General features: G+C 39.0%; 1 protein-coding gene across 3 annotated transcripts in view; it reads left to right on the forward strand.

The window, feature by feature from the left end:
• The first annotated feature begins 914 nt into the window (after window positions 1-914).
• The window catches only part of VPS54 (VPS54 subunit of GARP complex), a 94,618-nt gene continuing 80,359 nt past the window's right edge, over window positions 915-15,173 (forward strand). For all 3 annotated transcript variants that reach the window (XR_009506544.1, XM_059943224.1, XM_059943225.1), the window contains exon 1: window positions 915-1,339. The gene's annotated coding sequence lies outside the window, so the exon portion shown is untranslated. The remainder of the gene's footprint in view (window positions 1,340-15,173) is intronic.

Consider the following 15,173-nt stretch of genomic DNA (forward strand, 5'->3'; position numbering starts at 1 on the left):
TAAGCACTCAAATGGCCCTTTCCTCTCTTTTAAAAAATATCCTAAGACATTCCCTTTCTTGTGGATTGTATTTTATTGGATTAAGATCACCAGCCCCCTGAAACCCGGCTAAATTGGATTACTGTTGAGAATCACAGGGAGGAGGTATTAATAATATACACACACTTCAAGCATCTCAGTCAAATAGCAGGAATAACTGATTTCAGTGCCAGAGAAGTTTGATAGGTGCCTGGGAGGAAGACCTGGAACTAGGGGAAAAATTAGGAGAAGAACTTGGTGAGGGAAGGCCTCGAGAGAGAGACAATGCACTGTTTCCAGCGTCCAGGGGATTGTTGGGGAGGGGGTGACCTTAAACCTTTCAAAGGACACTTAACTGGGAAATTCTGAGCAGCCTTCACTTTGGAGGGGGTGAAAGGAGAGGTGGAATGTTGTGGAGGTATCTCCTTTAATAGGCGCTGGGTGGTTGAGGGATGTTTGGAGTCAGTTGGTCTGGAGGGTGGGCGAAGGCCACCCTGAGGGGTCGCGGACCGTCCCTGGGAAGGCGGCAGGCGGCACCTGGCTGCCGCCGAGAGCGCCTCGGGGTGGGGGAAGGGTCGTGGGGAAAAGTCGAGTTCAGCGTGGGTTTCTCTCTTTGCCTGGAGGACTATTAGAAGAGATTAGAGGAGGCGCCAAGCCGCCGCGCGGGGTATTCCCCGCTCCGGGGGAACGCCGGCGGCGCCAGCGCCGGCCCCGGCCCTCTCCTGAGGCGGCGAGAGCTACTCCCGGTCCGGGCCGCGGCCTCCCGCCCCGGCGGAGCCGCGCGGTGGATTGTGGGCTGGGGGCTGCGGCGGCCTCACTGCGGCCTCGGACACTGTCTCCCCGGACCTAGCCGGGCCGAGGCAGGCGGGCAGGCGGGCAGGCGGGCGGGCAGGCGGGCGGGCGGGGTGAGGGGAAGCAGTGGAGCAGGGAGCAGAAGCGCTAGGGTAGTGGTCGCGGCGCGGCGGCGGCGGCGGCGGCTCCTCTGGAGGCCGGGGATGTGGGAGAGGCGGTGGCAGGAGCGGCGGAGGCGGCGCTGCGGACCCGGGGGAAACTGCTGGCTGACAGGACACCCGGGAGAGACGTGAGGGAGCCGCCGCTGCCGCCTCTCACCCCCGAGCGGAGCTGGGCTCGAGAGGGCGGCCCTGTGCTCCCCCAGCCGACTAGCCAGCCGGCGCGGGGCGGGGGCGGGAAGCCGGGCTCGGGCCCAGCCAGGCTCCGGGCGGCGGCGGCCGCGGAGCAGCAGCCTCGGCGCGACGTGGAGGGTTGGAGGCGGCGGCGATGCACTAGGCCTCGCTCTGGGGCTGCTGCCCGGGACCCGCAGGTAGGTGTCGGGCCGGCCGCACGCGGCCCCCAGCGCTTCGCGGCCCACCCTCACCCCGACCTCCTGTAGAGGGAGGACCGAGACCCCACCCCCTCTGTCTCCTCCCCTGCCGGAGCCGGCGGAGTTTCGGTCACAACTGACCAGCGCCGAAGCTTCCATTCTTCCCGGCCACCACCACCTCCTCTTCCTTCTTACTCTCCCTCCGGGATCGGGGCCGGCAGCTGTGCTCTTCGCCTCCAGCCCGCGGCCGCGACGCCGCTCTCACCCCTCTCTCCCCTCTCGGGGATCCGGGCTGTGGAACCTCCACCACCCGCCTTAGACGCTGCCCCCAAACTTTCCCTTTCTTTTTCTAGCCGGGCCCTTACCCCTTTTTGATCCTACTGGAATAATTTAAATTAAAAAACTCATTTTCTCCTCCTGGCGAAAGCCAGCCCAGAAAATAATTCGATGTTTTGCAGTTTGGCAATTTAGGTCGCAATCATTTGTTCAATTAATTAATTTTTCTTCAGTTATGTGTCTTTCCATCTCTGCACTGGTACAAAGGCAGGCCTTCCCTGCCCTCCTGTCGTTGACAAGGGAACTTTTGCCTGCCCATTATAATTAACCACTTGGTCTGTCCGTGTACTGAGTTCGGGATGGTATTTTTAGAATTTTGGTTGACCCGGGATGCAATATTTTTTAAAGTTCCCCTTTCACCAGCTTTATTTTGGTCTTTATTGGGGCTCTCCTTACTTTCGAAGAATTATATTGGAATGTTTTTGTGTTTTGCTTTTAATTGGTTCTATATCTGATTTGTCAAACCCCAGGGCAATCTTAAGAGTAAATGCTTACAAGGCAAGTGATGTCATGATAGTATACTGAGATATGTGTTATTGTGGTAACTTAAACTGCAGATTTTGATGGACAGTCAGGTTGACTTTTATATCTGATGAAGTGTTCTAGTTGGAAAAGTACCTTCAGAGCCTTAATGACTTCTAAGCAGTTATGATAGAACAGATGGAATGATGGGATTTGTTTGTTTGACTGTATTTGTATTGCAGAGTCTGATTTCCTAGAAATAGGTATTACTTGATTGTTCATAGTGGTCATCATTGCTTATGATAGGTTTTGGTAAAAATGATCAATGTGTGCAAATTTTGGGCGATTGATAGTTGTGGTTTGAGGGATTAGATGTTTGCGATTTTATTGTGATTTGGCTGTTTTAAAATTATGCTCTGTTAATTTCAGAATTATTGCACTATCAGGACAGACATTACAATCTGAGGATCACTTTTAAAAGAAATAAATGTTTTATGGTTTTCTTTATAAAGAATGCATTACAAAACTATAAAGACTTCACATTTTCTTGTTGATGATATTAATATATTTTGGTCTTGGAGAGGTATTGTTACTCTAACACTGGGCTTTCTGAAGTGTTTTCCGTTGCTTTTAAATTATCCAAAGTTTACTAAGAAAAGATGATTAAATTTGCATATGTTTGTTTTCTGGAAAAGTTAAAGTTTATTTTTGAATAGGTATTAAGTTTTTATGTCAGAATTAAAATCAAATCTTACATAACTCTTGAAATGGCAAACTGCAGAATTTGCTCTTAATCACATTCCTTTCCTATCAGTAAAAGTTGATTAAAATTATTTTCCTGCTTTTAGCTTTTTACATACTTTATTGAGTAAAAGTACACTTATTTAAAGTGCTAAATTCCTCCATTTTTACTATATTTACATAGTTGTGTAACCATCACCATAATCTAGTTTTAGAATATTTTCATCACCCCAAAAAGAAACTCCCCACCCCAGCCCCAGACCGAGGCAACCACTAATATACTTTCCCTCTCAATGAGTGAATGGTGGTTCACTCATAAATAGTATCAGCTCCCTGAAAAGTTTTTCTTTTAAGATTAATTTCCGTGTTTAAAATAGTTTTAGACAGGAAATAATCAACTGATCACTGGTATTAATAAGTGATGTTTTAAACAGTTGATATACTGTTTGGTTGTATTCTTCATGGATTACTATAGAGTGGAGAAAGAAAAAAGTTAGGATGAATGACTTAAGTGATCTCAGGAGGCGGTTTAGTCAGCTGGGAGTCAGTAAGTAAAAGTTGAAGGAGTATTTTTGCCATTGGATATTAGGGCTGGAAAAGATCTAAAAGGTCATCAGCTTACTTCCTGATTGCTTCGCAAATAGATGGCAGGAACCAGATGAGGAAATCTGAAGAGTGGAAGGTTGAATCTCTAGAATGCATGGCTCAAGAACCACAATGTGACAGTGTAAGGCAAGAAATGGAGATTTGCAAGTTAGAACTGTTTAGATCCTATGTATATATAAGTATGTGTGTATATATGTATGTAAGTATTTGACATTTTACTAGCAGAGTAGGGAGAGAACTGGACATTCCCCAACTTTGGGATGGAGGGGAAGAGGTGACAGTAGATGCGATTCATGTTACAAAATCCTCTAAAATGCTTTAACCTAAAGGAGGATGGCATATATATTATTTAGCTATTTTCTTGTACTATTACCATCTTATTTTTAAAACTCCAAATTTTAAAAACAAAATTAATTTTTAAAAATTATACAGGGCTGGTTGGAGGCCTCCTTTTTCAAAGACCCAGGACCCTAACATCTAAACCAGTGGTACTCAAATAGGGGCAGTTTTGCCCTCTAAGGAACGTTTGGCAGTGTCTGAAGACATTTTTCATTGTCACAACTGAGGGTAGGGTGCTATTGCTAAATATCCTAGGATGCACAGGACATGTCCTACTCCACCCTACCCCACACACACAACAAAGAATTATCTGACCCTACATATCAGTAATGTTCTAATCCTGTGGTTTGTGTGATTCTGGTAAGGGCCTGAGCAAATGTTCTTGACTCCCACCAGATTGGAAAATATTTTCAGTGGGCATTGTTTGGTGGGTTAGATTAAACTTTAGGTCCTCTAGCAATTCTCTCTCTTTGCAGGGGGAGGCGGTTGAGGGAAAATTAAAAGGAAATCTGTGACATAATGCAGATATTCTTTAGTCTGTTTAGTTGTCTTCAAATCTGAAGTAAAAAAATTTTTTCCTGAAAATGACAGCCTTACTTTACTGCAGATTTGAACTATTATGTTTTGAATTGTTCGTTACTGGTGCATAGGTTTTTGAAATTGGAAATAGATAAATAGTATTTTCTCTATCTAGATTTCTTTTCCTGGTAGCTTCAACTGCGAAGAAAGGAGAGAAGTAAGCTGAAGTGTTTTAATTAATTAATAGTGTATGTTGTGATGCAGAAAAATTCAAAGCTTGTACATGAATCTCATCTTTTTTTTTTTCTTATGGGCCCCTTTTGACTCTAATTTCTTTATAACAAGCTTAATGTGGTGATGAAAGAAGAAAAGATTGAAAAGTTGGAATCACTTTTGCTATTTACCAGCCTTATGACTTTAGATAAATTACTCAATCTTTCTGAGCCTCAGTTTTCTCATCTATAAAGTAGGAATAGTGATAATTCCTGTATTATAAAGTTATTGTGAGAATTAAATGAGGTAATGTGTGTTAAGATGCTATGTCAACTGTAAAATACTATATGAGTTAGTTAATGTACCTGAAACTAATATAATGTTATATGTCAATTATACCTCAATTAATAAAAAAAGAGTTACTTGCTTCAGAAGAATCAAATTAGATGGTGCCAAAGCAGGAATATAGAAAGCTAGGCAGAGAATAGTAACTGCTGACAGCCTCTCTAGGGAGAAGAGAGAAGTTCTAAGAATATATTGCTAACAAACTAGTAAAAGAACTAGTATTATCACCAAAATCTGGAGCTCTTCCAACTAGGGGCAGACTGACTTCCTTCAGTAGCACCTGAGGGTATCATTATTACAACACAGTATAAAACTGATTATTAAAATGGTGAAATTAAGTTATAAAGAAAAGGTTACCTTGTTTTCAAAATATGCTGTTTGAAAAGTCATAAAAATGTATAATTTAAGAATTAAAAATTTCATAAGTGCCTTATACAAAAAGTTTTAGCCTTATCAAGAGTAAGCTATAGTTATGTGGATCAGTTACCTTGCTGGGACTAATTCCTTCTGTCTTCATTTACTATTCATGCCTTTCTTCATATTTTAAGGGTTGTATATGAATATTGTGGTAATTCATCATATTTTATGATGTTTTTCTCATGAGGAGTGAATAAAGTAAAATTTTGAAATCATAATAGTTATGTCAAGAAAGTTTGTGCCCTTGTTTGTTTTGTTTTGTTTTTATTTTGTTTTGTTTTTCAATTTGGCTAAATAAAATCCTAAACTATAGCAGTGTCAGTTGGAATGGAGAGCAAGGGATGGATTTGTGATGAATTTTAAAGGTAGAATCCATAGGACAGTTCAAGTTGGTATAGACATTGAAGAATGTGGAGAGGTCAGAGAGTTAAGTTGGCTCTAGTGTTTCTAGCTTGGTAAACTACATAGATGGTGTTGTTAACTGAGCTAGAGAAGGAATACGTTTTTGGCAGGTAGGGGAGGGTGGATAAAGATGGTAGATAATGAATTTAAGTTTTGGATATATTGAATTTTAGGTATCTCTGAGACTTGTAGGTGAAGATGCCCAGTAGGCAGTTACAAATTTGGGTATGGAATACTGAAAAGAGGTTAGAAGTGGAGAAAGACCTTGAATCTATCCAGTTTTCTCCGTCTCCTCTACCATTATCTGAGTTCAGGCTACTGTCATCTCTCACCTACATTATTACAAGTTTCCTATTTGGTCTCTTCTAGTATTAGTCTTCTCCAATCCGTTCTCAGTGCTATAATCAGTGATTTTTCTTAAGGGCAAATTTGATTATATCATTCCTCAGCTTCAATTATTTCTGTGACTTTCCTCATGATGAAACCCACATTTCTTATTCCTTTAACAGATTTATAAATTCATTTAAGTTCTTTTCCCAACTTATCTCTCTAGCCTAGTGACTCTCCACAACTCCCTGTTCCCCTAAAATAGACAGATTGAATTATTTGTGGTTTCTGGCAATAGGCTCTCTCTTCCCTCCAAGCCTTTGCACTACTGTTCACTATTCCTGAAAGGTTCTCCTTATCACACCCTTTCTCCCCTTCATCTATCTGACTCATTTCTACTTATGTTCAGTTCTTAGTAAGCCTTCATTGGTTCATTATTATTATTATTGAAAAATTTTAAACCCACAGAAAAGTCAAAAGAATAGTAGAACGAACACACACACACACACACACACACACCATACACACACGCAGACACCACACACACACCCCTTTGCCAAACCTGAAAACAGGATGTAGATTTTTTTTTTTTTGGATGTAGATATTATGATGCTTCATTCCTAATACTTAAGCATGCATCTCCCAGTTACAGGGACATTCTCTCACGTAACCACAATACCATTATGATACCTAAGAATGTCAACAATTACTCGATAACATTATTCAACATATAGTCCATACTTAAATTTTCCCATTTGTCCCAAAATTATAGCTTTTTTTCTCCCTTTAATGCAAGATTCAGTCAAGATTCATGCATTGCATTTGGCTTGTATGTCTCTTATTCTCCCCCAATCTGGACTAGTCCCACTGTCTCCCTTTCTTCTTGGGTTTATCTTTTGAAAAGTAGAGGCATTTGTCCTCAGGTATCTTCCATATTCTGAATTAGTCTGTTTCTTTATGATTCGATTCTGGTAGAATATTTCTGGCAAGAATACCACACAGATGATATATATACCTACCACTTTATCACATCAGGAGACAGATAATGTCAGGCTGTCCCCTGTTGGTGATCCCATCTTGATCACTTGGTAAAGGTGAGAACTGACAGATCTCTACTATTTAATACATAATTGATAGTGTGATACTTCATTGCCATGTAAATATCCTGTTCCTAACAGTCTTTTAAACTAATGGTTTTAGCATCCATTAATGATCCTTGCTTGAATCAGTCATTGCATTGGAAGGTTACAAAGGGTGATTTTTCTAATTCTTTCATTCCATCTACATTTATTACCTTCATTGATTTTTGAGAGCATTGAGGTCAGGTTAGATGAAGACTGAATATAAGCAATTGAATTTAGAAATCAGATCATTCCTCACCTTTTCCAGAGCCAAGTGAGTGGTGAAGATGGAAGATGGATTACTAAGGTGGTAGACCAGAGAGAAAATAGAGGTTTGCCAGTGAAGGGGAGGCAAGAAGAAGTAGCTTGAATAGATAGAGTTGAAGGAAAGAACTTTAATTTAGTACTTGAACATTTTTTTGATGGATTGATGAGATTGGCAATAGGAGAGTCAGAGAATAATTAATAGAACAAGGTCTCAGATGAAGTGCAGAAAGATGAGATCAAGAACAGCAGGTTGACTTTTGACAACGCTCGATCAGTCACAGCCCCTTCTCCATACACTGCACAAATCTTTTTTTGCATTTCAATTGCATTTTTGTGTTTCTTGAAATAATAAAGCATAACATGCTGGAAAAAAAAAAAAAAAAAGAACAGCAGGTTGGGGGATTAACTCTGGAAAAGAGTAGACACCTATACTGTACCTCAGAAAGTTAGGAGTTGTGTATAGGTGAGAATTAGGTACATTTGGATATGGATGGAAGAAGTCATATCTGAGGACTTTTATTGCTATGTAGTAGACATTTACTTTTTGAGCATGAAATTGATGGAGGTAAGCTAGGGGACATGAGAGTAATGAAAATTTGTTATGAATACTGTGGGGATTGGGAAATAGAAGTGCTTGAGGATAAATAAGTGAAAGGACTGCTGAGCAGAGCCTCATCTGAGATTGGAACTCATAAATGTATAATCTGCATGTTTTACATAAATTTTCTCTGGCAGTGTTCTGCAGCCAGGAACAAAGCAAAGGCAGATTGTATTGAAGATGGATGAGGGAGGAGAGAATTGAACATGCAAGGGAGACTGTTGAAGTAATTGACCATGAGATCCAAGCTAAGTGGAGAAGCTTGTGAGGCAGAACTGGTCTAAGAGACCCAAACAGTGGGGAGAGGAGGTATAGAGGTAATATCAAGCAGTAATTAATTAAAATGCTAATTTATTGTTGGTTTGGGTTTATAGTACTAATAAACTTTATAGTTATTTACTTTATACCTCAGACTAACATTTAATATTTTCATTCTTGAACCGCTTAGTGACTCACTGCAGGTGAGTTTCTAGCTATTTTGCTTTATTTTCTCTAAAAAGAAAATTTCTTGAAAGCATCATCTTTATTATTACTTAACATTTATAGAGTACATACTTGTTTAGATTATTTGAAGACCCTTCCCTTCAAGGATCTAGATACAAAATGTATTTTATTTACAAAGATAGACTTAACACTAGATTGTTTTTACTGTAGAAAGAAGCAAGGCAGGGATAACCCAAAACAGTGGATAAATCCTAGTGTCATTTTTGTCCTTCTTAGGAAAACATTAATATATAATTTTCTCTTAGCAACTATTTTCAAGGTAGGGTCGATTATACAGTTTTTCTTTTTTTTTTTTTTTTTAATTAATTAATTAATTAATTTATTTTTATGGCTGTGTTGGGTCTTCGTTTCTGCGCAAGGGCCTTCTCTAGTTTTGGTAAGGGGGGGCCACTCTTCATCGCGGTGCGTGGGCCTCTCACTATCGCGGCCTCTCTTGTTGCGGAACACAGGCTCCAGACGCGCAGGCTCAGTAATTGTGGCTCACGGGCCCAGCTGCTCCGCGGCATGTGAGATCCTCCCAGACCAGGGCTCGAACCCGTGTCCCCTGCATTGGCAGGCAGACTCTCAACCACTGCACCACCAGGGGAGCCCCCAGATTTTCTTTTAAGTTTACTCTTTTTGTAGACATGTTAATAAGTATCTACTGGTTTACATATTTAAGACTTTTGTATCCTCCAGTAACTTTGAATGAGTGATTTTAGGATTTATTTGTTAATCTTTGGTCAAGACACCAAGAACAGAATACCAGTATTCTCATCTGATTCACTTTGACAAAAATTTCACTAGTAATACAGTAATATCAGTGCCCTAAATGAGTATAATAAAGCATCCAAGTTATATTTTGACTTCATTCAATTTTTTACATGCTAGAGACAGATTTTTTTCACAGTACAGTTTTATCATTCAGTTCCAGGCCTGTGAACACTTCATTAATTTCAGCGGCTGCTATAGTATGTTATTTTAGTGTATTAAGTCTCTGATGAGTGCTGGGGAAAAAAGACATTGTTTTTATTTTTAATAACATCTAGATTTTTAAAATATATTTATGTTGTTTTTTGAGGATATTTCTGATTTTATTCCTGATAAGAATGTCACCCGTGAAATAGTACTTATAGCCATTTAAAAATATGTAAATTTAATATTACAAATATTTATACTTTTTATCCTTCTGGCCAAATTTCTCTCTTACTGTTCCTTCTTGTCACTAAATCAAAAGTAAATAAGGAACTTCAGGAAACACCTGTATTCAGAGTTTCCTACAAGGCCCAGGGTCTCATACATGTCAAATGGGAATGTAAGGAAAAAGCAAATTAGATTCGCACAACTTTGTTCTTATTTTCTGTGTTCCTTTAGCTTCAACTTGATTTCCCCCAATTTAGAAATACTGATATATGCAAGAAAAAAAAAACCACACTGTAATGTCCAACCAAAGATCGATGTGATGGAAGTTAGTAGAGATTATTTTTTAATCATAGTAATTTAAAATATCTCAAATATGTCATATTTTAAGAAGCACTTGCTTGACATAAATCATAGCCAGATCTTTTTTGATCCACCTCCTAGAGTAATGGAAATAAAAACAAAAATAAACAAATGGGACCTAATGAAACTTCAAAGCTTTTGCACAGCAAAGGAAACCATAAACAAGACGAAAAGACAACCCTCAGAATGGGAGAAAATATTTCCAAACGAATCAATGGACAAAGGATTAATCTCCAAAATATATAAACAGCTCATGCAGCTCAATATTAAAAAAACAAACAACCCAATCCAAAAATGGGCAGAAGACCTAAATAGACATTTCTCCAAAGAAGACATACAGACGGCCACGAAGCACATGAAAAGCTGCTCAACATCACTAATTATTAGAGAAATGCAAATCAAAACTACAATGAGGTATCACCTCACACCAGTTAGAATGGGCATCATCAGAAAATCTACAAACAACAAATGCTGGAGAGGGTGTGGAGAAAAGAGAATCCTCTTGCACTGTTGGTGGGAATGTAAATTGATACAGCCACTATGGAGAACAGTATGGAGGGTCCTTAAAAAACTAAAAATAGAATTACCATATGATCCAACAATCCCACTACTGGGCATATACCCAGAGAAAACCGTAATTCAAAAAGACACATGCACCCCAATGTTCATTGCAGCACTATTTACAATAGCCAGGTCATGGAAGCAACCTAAATGCCCATTGACAGATGAATGGATAAAGAAGTTGTGGTATATATATACAATGGAATATTACTCAGCCATAAAAAGGAACGAAATTGGGTCATTTGTTGAGACTGGATGGATCTAGAGACTGTCATACAGAGTGAAGTAAGTCAGAAAGGAAAAACAAATATCGTATATTAACGCATATATGTGGAACCTAGAAAAATGGTACAGATGAACCGGTTTGCAGGACAGAAATTGAGACAGATGTAGAGAACAAATGTATGGACACCAAGTGGGGAAAGCGGTGGGGGGTGGGGGGGGGTGGTGTGATGAATTGGGAGGTTGAGATTGACATGTATACACTGATGTGTATAAAATGATAACTAATAAGAACCTGCTGTATAAAAAAAAAAAATTATTCAAGTCATCCAGTGATGGAATGACCCAGTTGATTGTATGACTGACTTGACCAATAACAGAGTGATGTGAGTAACAAAGAGATCTGTAAGTCATTTTATTTATAGGAAATTTTTAAATTCTAAGAACTATTCTGAAGACTGATCATGAAGTTATCTTGCTTACTTGGTGAATTTAGATCTATTTTTAACAAATCACAAACCTGTATAGTGTTAGTACACATTCTGAGGGCTTTAAAAAGATCTTTCTTATGTGATTATTGAGGTGATTTTTCCCTTTACTTATTGAATGTTTGTATGTGCATCTGTATGTTGTATGTGCATCTGTATGTGAGCATGCACATGTGTTGGGAAATATAAGTAAAAAAAAAAAAAAGCACTTGCCACATTTTTGGAATTTTAAGAGCCAATTTCTGGTAAATGGTATAGTTAAGCTTCTTTCATACAGCTAAGACACAAATAATAAACTTCTCCACTATATAAGATTTATCATCTGACAGAATCTAGTTTAATCGTAATTTTTAAAGTACTTAAAATGTTAAAAAATTGTATATCATATACATTATTGCTTCCAATTATCTTAATACTGAAGCTAAAATTTAAACCTAAAGATTTGGGCTTTCAAGAAATACTAACAAATTAATGCTATCATATAAATAAGTACTTGTCTTCTCATCTTGATGGCCCATAGTAGCGTATTTATCCCTCATTGCAGTTCAGGAATTATCCTTTTGTTAACAAAAATAGTAAATTATACTGATGAAAAGTGTCTTTTTCCTTGAGTAATAATTTTCTAGCAGTCCCAGTCTTATAAAATTATTTGAACCTAAAACTGCCCTAAAAAATAGTCTTTAAGAAATGATCACAATCAGATGTTAATTATTGCTATCATTTATTTTTATTTTTTTATTATAATCTTATTTATTTATTTTTATATTTATTTTTGGCTGTGTTGGGTCTTCGTTTCTGTGCGAGGGCTTTCTCTAGTTGCCGCAAGCGGGGGCCACTCTTCATCGCGGTGCGCGGGCCTCTTCACTATCGCGGCCTCTCTTGTTGCGGAGCACAGGCTCCAGATGCGCAGGCTCAGTAGTTGTGGCTCACGGGCCTAGTTGCTCCGCGGCATGTGGGATCTTCCCAGACCAGGGCTCGAACCCGTGTCCCCTGCATTAGCAGGCAGATTCTCAACCACTGCGCCACCAGGGAAGCCCAGCTATCATTTATTTTTAATACAAGATGGACATAGGGGACTTCCCTGGCGGTTCAGTGATTAAGACTTCATCTTTCAACACAGGGGGTGCAGGTTTGATCCCTGGTTGGGGAGCTAAGATCCCACATGCCTCACGGCCAAAAAACCAAAACATAAAACGGAAGCAATATTGTAACAAATTCAATAAAGGCTTTAAAAGAAATGGTCCACATCAAAAAAAATCTTAAAAAAAACCCCAACAAGATGGACTTGTTCTTCTAAATAATTGTCATTGGATCAGTAATTGATCTGATAAGGAGAAAAAGAAGACAGAAAAGTAGAGCACTGGGTGCCTGAAATGGATGGGAGGCAGTAATGAAAAACATAGGTTTTTGGGGTTTTTTTTCTCTCTTCGGAGAGGCAGTGTGGTTTGGTGACAGAAGCATGGAATTTTGAATCAGAAGATCTGAATGCAAGTCGCATCTTCACAACTAAGTAGCTAAATGGTTTGAAGCCAAGTTACTCTTGAACCTATTTCTCTATCCACATTGTAGGGATCAATGATTCATTCATTCACAGATTCACTCAGAAATGTTTTTCTTGCTAGGTTGTCAGGAAGACCAACAAAATAATCTGAATAAAGCAAGCAATTATGAACCGTGTAGCGTTTAGTCAAATATTAGTAATGATGTAATTCATCTTATTATTGTCTTTCTGTTGCTTCCCTCTCCTCTGCCATCCTTCCTTATTTCATAGATAACGTATTTTCATTGCACTCTTGATCTTAGGACTTCAGAGAATTTTCAGAACTAGTGGTAGGAGTGAGGCAATCCAGGTTCACCTAAGTCCCAGCTGATCTGCCTGCCCATCATGGATAAGGGCATTAGGCAGAAGAGTAGGATGGAAGGCAACGTTTCTGGATCAGCTTGTTCATTTTCTTACTGCTGCCTGACAAAGTCCTGTTTTTCTCAAGGTGGGGCATAGCCCAATGTGCCTCATAGTCTCTGGGTATGATTCTGTATCTTTTTTTCTGCTTCCTCCTCTCCACCCCATCCCATTCCCATGAGTTTCTAACTCTTCTTTCTCTCTCATCTCCTTTCTCCACCACTTTTTCTTGTTTCTTTTAATCTCACCCTTCAGTTGATTTCTTGCTGTTTGCCTATAAATGTGCTCCAGTCTCCCATGGCCTAAATAATTCTTGCTCAACTCTAATCGCTTTTCTTTCATCACCAAAAATATGTTGATATTGTTACATTTGTTACTTCATCACTTACTTAACCTCTTGTGGTATGGCTTCTGCCCCAAACACTGTCCTAAGACTGTTCTAATCCAGTATCCTTTCTGAAGTTAATAACCTTCTTGACCTCTCTGTCTGCAGAATGTTGACACTACTTTTCACACTTTCTTCCTGGACACTTCTCCTTTGGCTTCTGTAGGATGGTTTTTCTGATTGCTTTCTTCCTTACCTCTTACATGTATTTGCCCCACCCCTTGCTCTGAGCTCTCATTGGCCCTCTTTTTCTGCACTTTCTTCCTTTGTAATATTACTTTCCTGCGACTAGAATTATTTACCCTATTATTTCTGTAATGTAATTGAACTAGGAACGGTGATGCAAAATTCAGGGAAGCAGGATTCTGTTTACTACAAGAGAGAATTTTTTTCCTAAAACAATTATAGTTGTTTTGTAGTAATAATCTGCTTTTGAAGTAGTCAGTTCTCTATTACTGAATGTTTTCAAGTGGAGGCAGAAAGACCCCTTGTAGAAGGGATTCATATATTAGGTAGAAAGTTGAGCCAGATGATCTCTGAAAGTCCCATCCAACTCAGAGATTGTAATTTTTATCTCATCCACTCTACTCCCATGGATTGAATTTTGACCTTTATTCAAATGTCTTCCAAAGCATTATTTCTAGCTTCTCTGCCTCATCATCCCTCTTCTCTCTCACAAACACAGTTTTTATCAAAAATTGCTTCTGTTTTAGGCTACTATTTATTCTAGCTTCATCATCATTTTCCACTACTCTTTTTTCTTTCCTTTTACTGGCATGGCTTTGAGGACCACTGTTCTATGCTTTGACTACTTTTCTGACAGTAAATTATATATGCCCATATTGGTTTGCTTCCCCCCACCCAACCCAAACTAGGGGCACTCAAGCAAGGGACACCAATAGAGGAGGCTTGGAAGCCTAAAGTTTAAATTTATTTTAAAACTTTGTACGGCACAGTCCAAATGTTAAGGCTTAAGATGTTTATAATGATAAATAGTAGTAGTTGCAATTATTTATTGAATGTCTACTATGTGCCAAGTACATAGATTATGTAAATTATATTTCATTTAAATGTTACTACATTCCTATGAGGAAGACACTGTTGCTGTCCCATTTTATAAACAAGGAAACTGAGAGGAATGTAAGAAAGTTGTCAGAGGTCACACAACTAATAAATGACAGAGATCTAACTCACTTTATGGCCAGTTTTCTTAACCAATATATTATACTGTGTTACAGGAAAGGTAGAAATCTAGAATCAAATATTAGAAAGTTAGGTAATGTTATACAAACAAGGTAGCATATTTTCGACTTAGGTTTTTAGATTGTTTTGAATACACATGAACTTACATGAGACATTGTTAGTGGCTTGTGTGTGCTTACCTCTTTTTCCATGAGAGTCATTCATTCATTCATCCAACATTCATCTGTGCTGGGTGTGGTATAGGAAGATGAATGAAACAAATATAATTTTATGATGTAGAGAGAGAGACAGGAAATAAGCAGGTAAATAAATAGTTATAATTTGAGAAAGTACTATGAAGTACACAAACCATAATGCTACTAGTAGAGAATAACAGGGATATGTGTGTTGGATGGG

This window comes from Balaenoptera ricei, chromosome 13, assembly GCF_028023285.1.
Source record: "Balaenoptera ricei isolate mBalRic1 chromosome 13, mBalRic1.hap2, whole genome shotgun sequence".
NCBI lineage: Eukaryota > Metazoa > Chordata > Mammalia > Artiodactyla > Balaenopteridae > Balaenoptera > Balaenoptera ricei.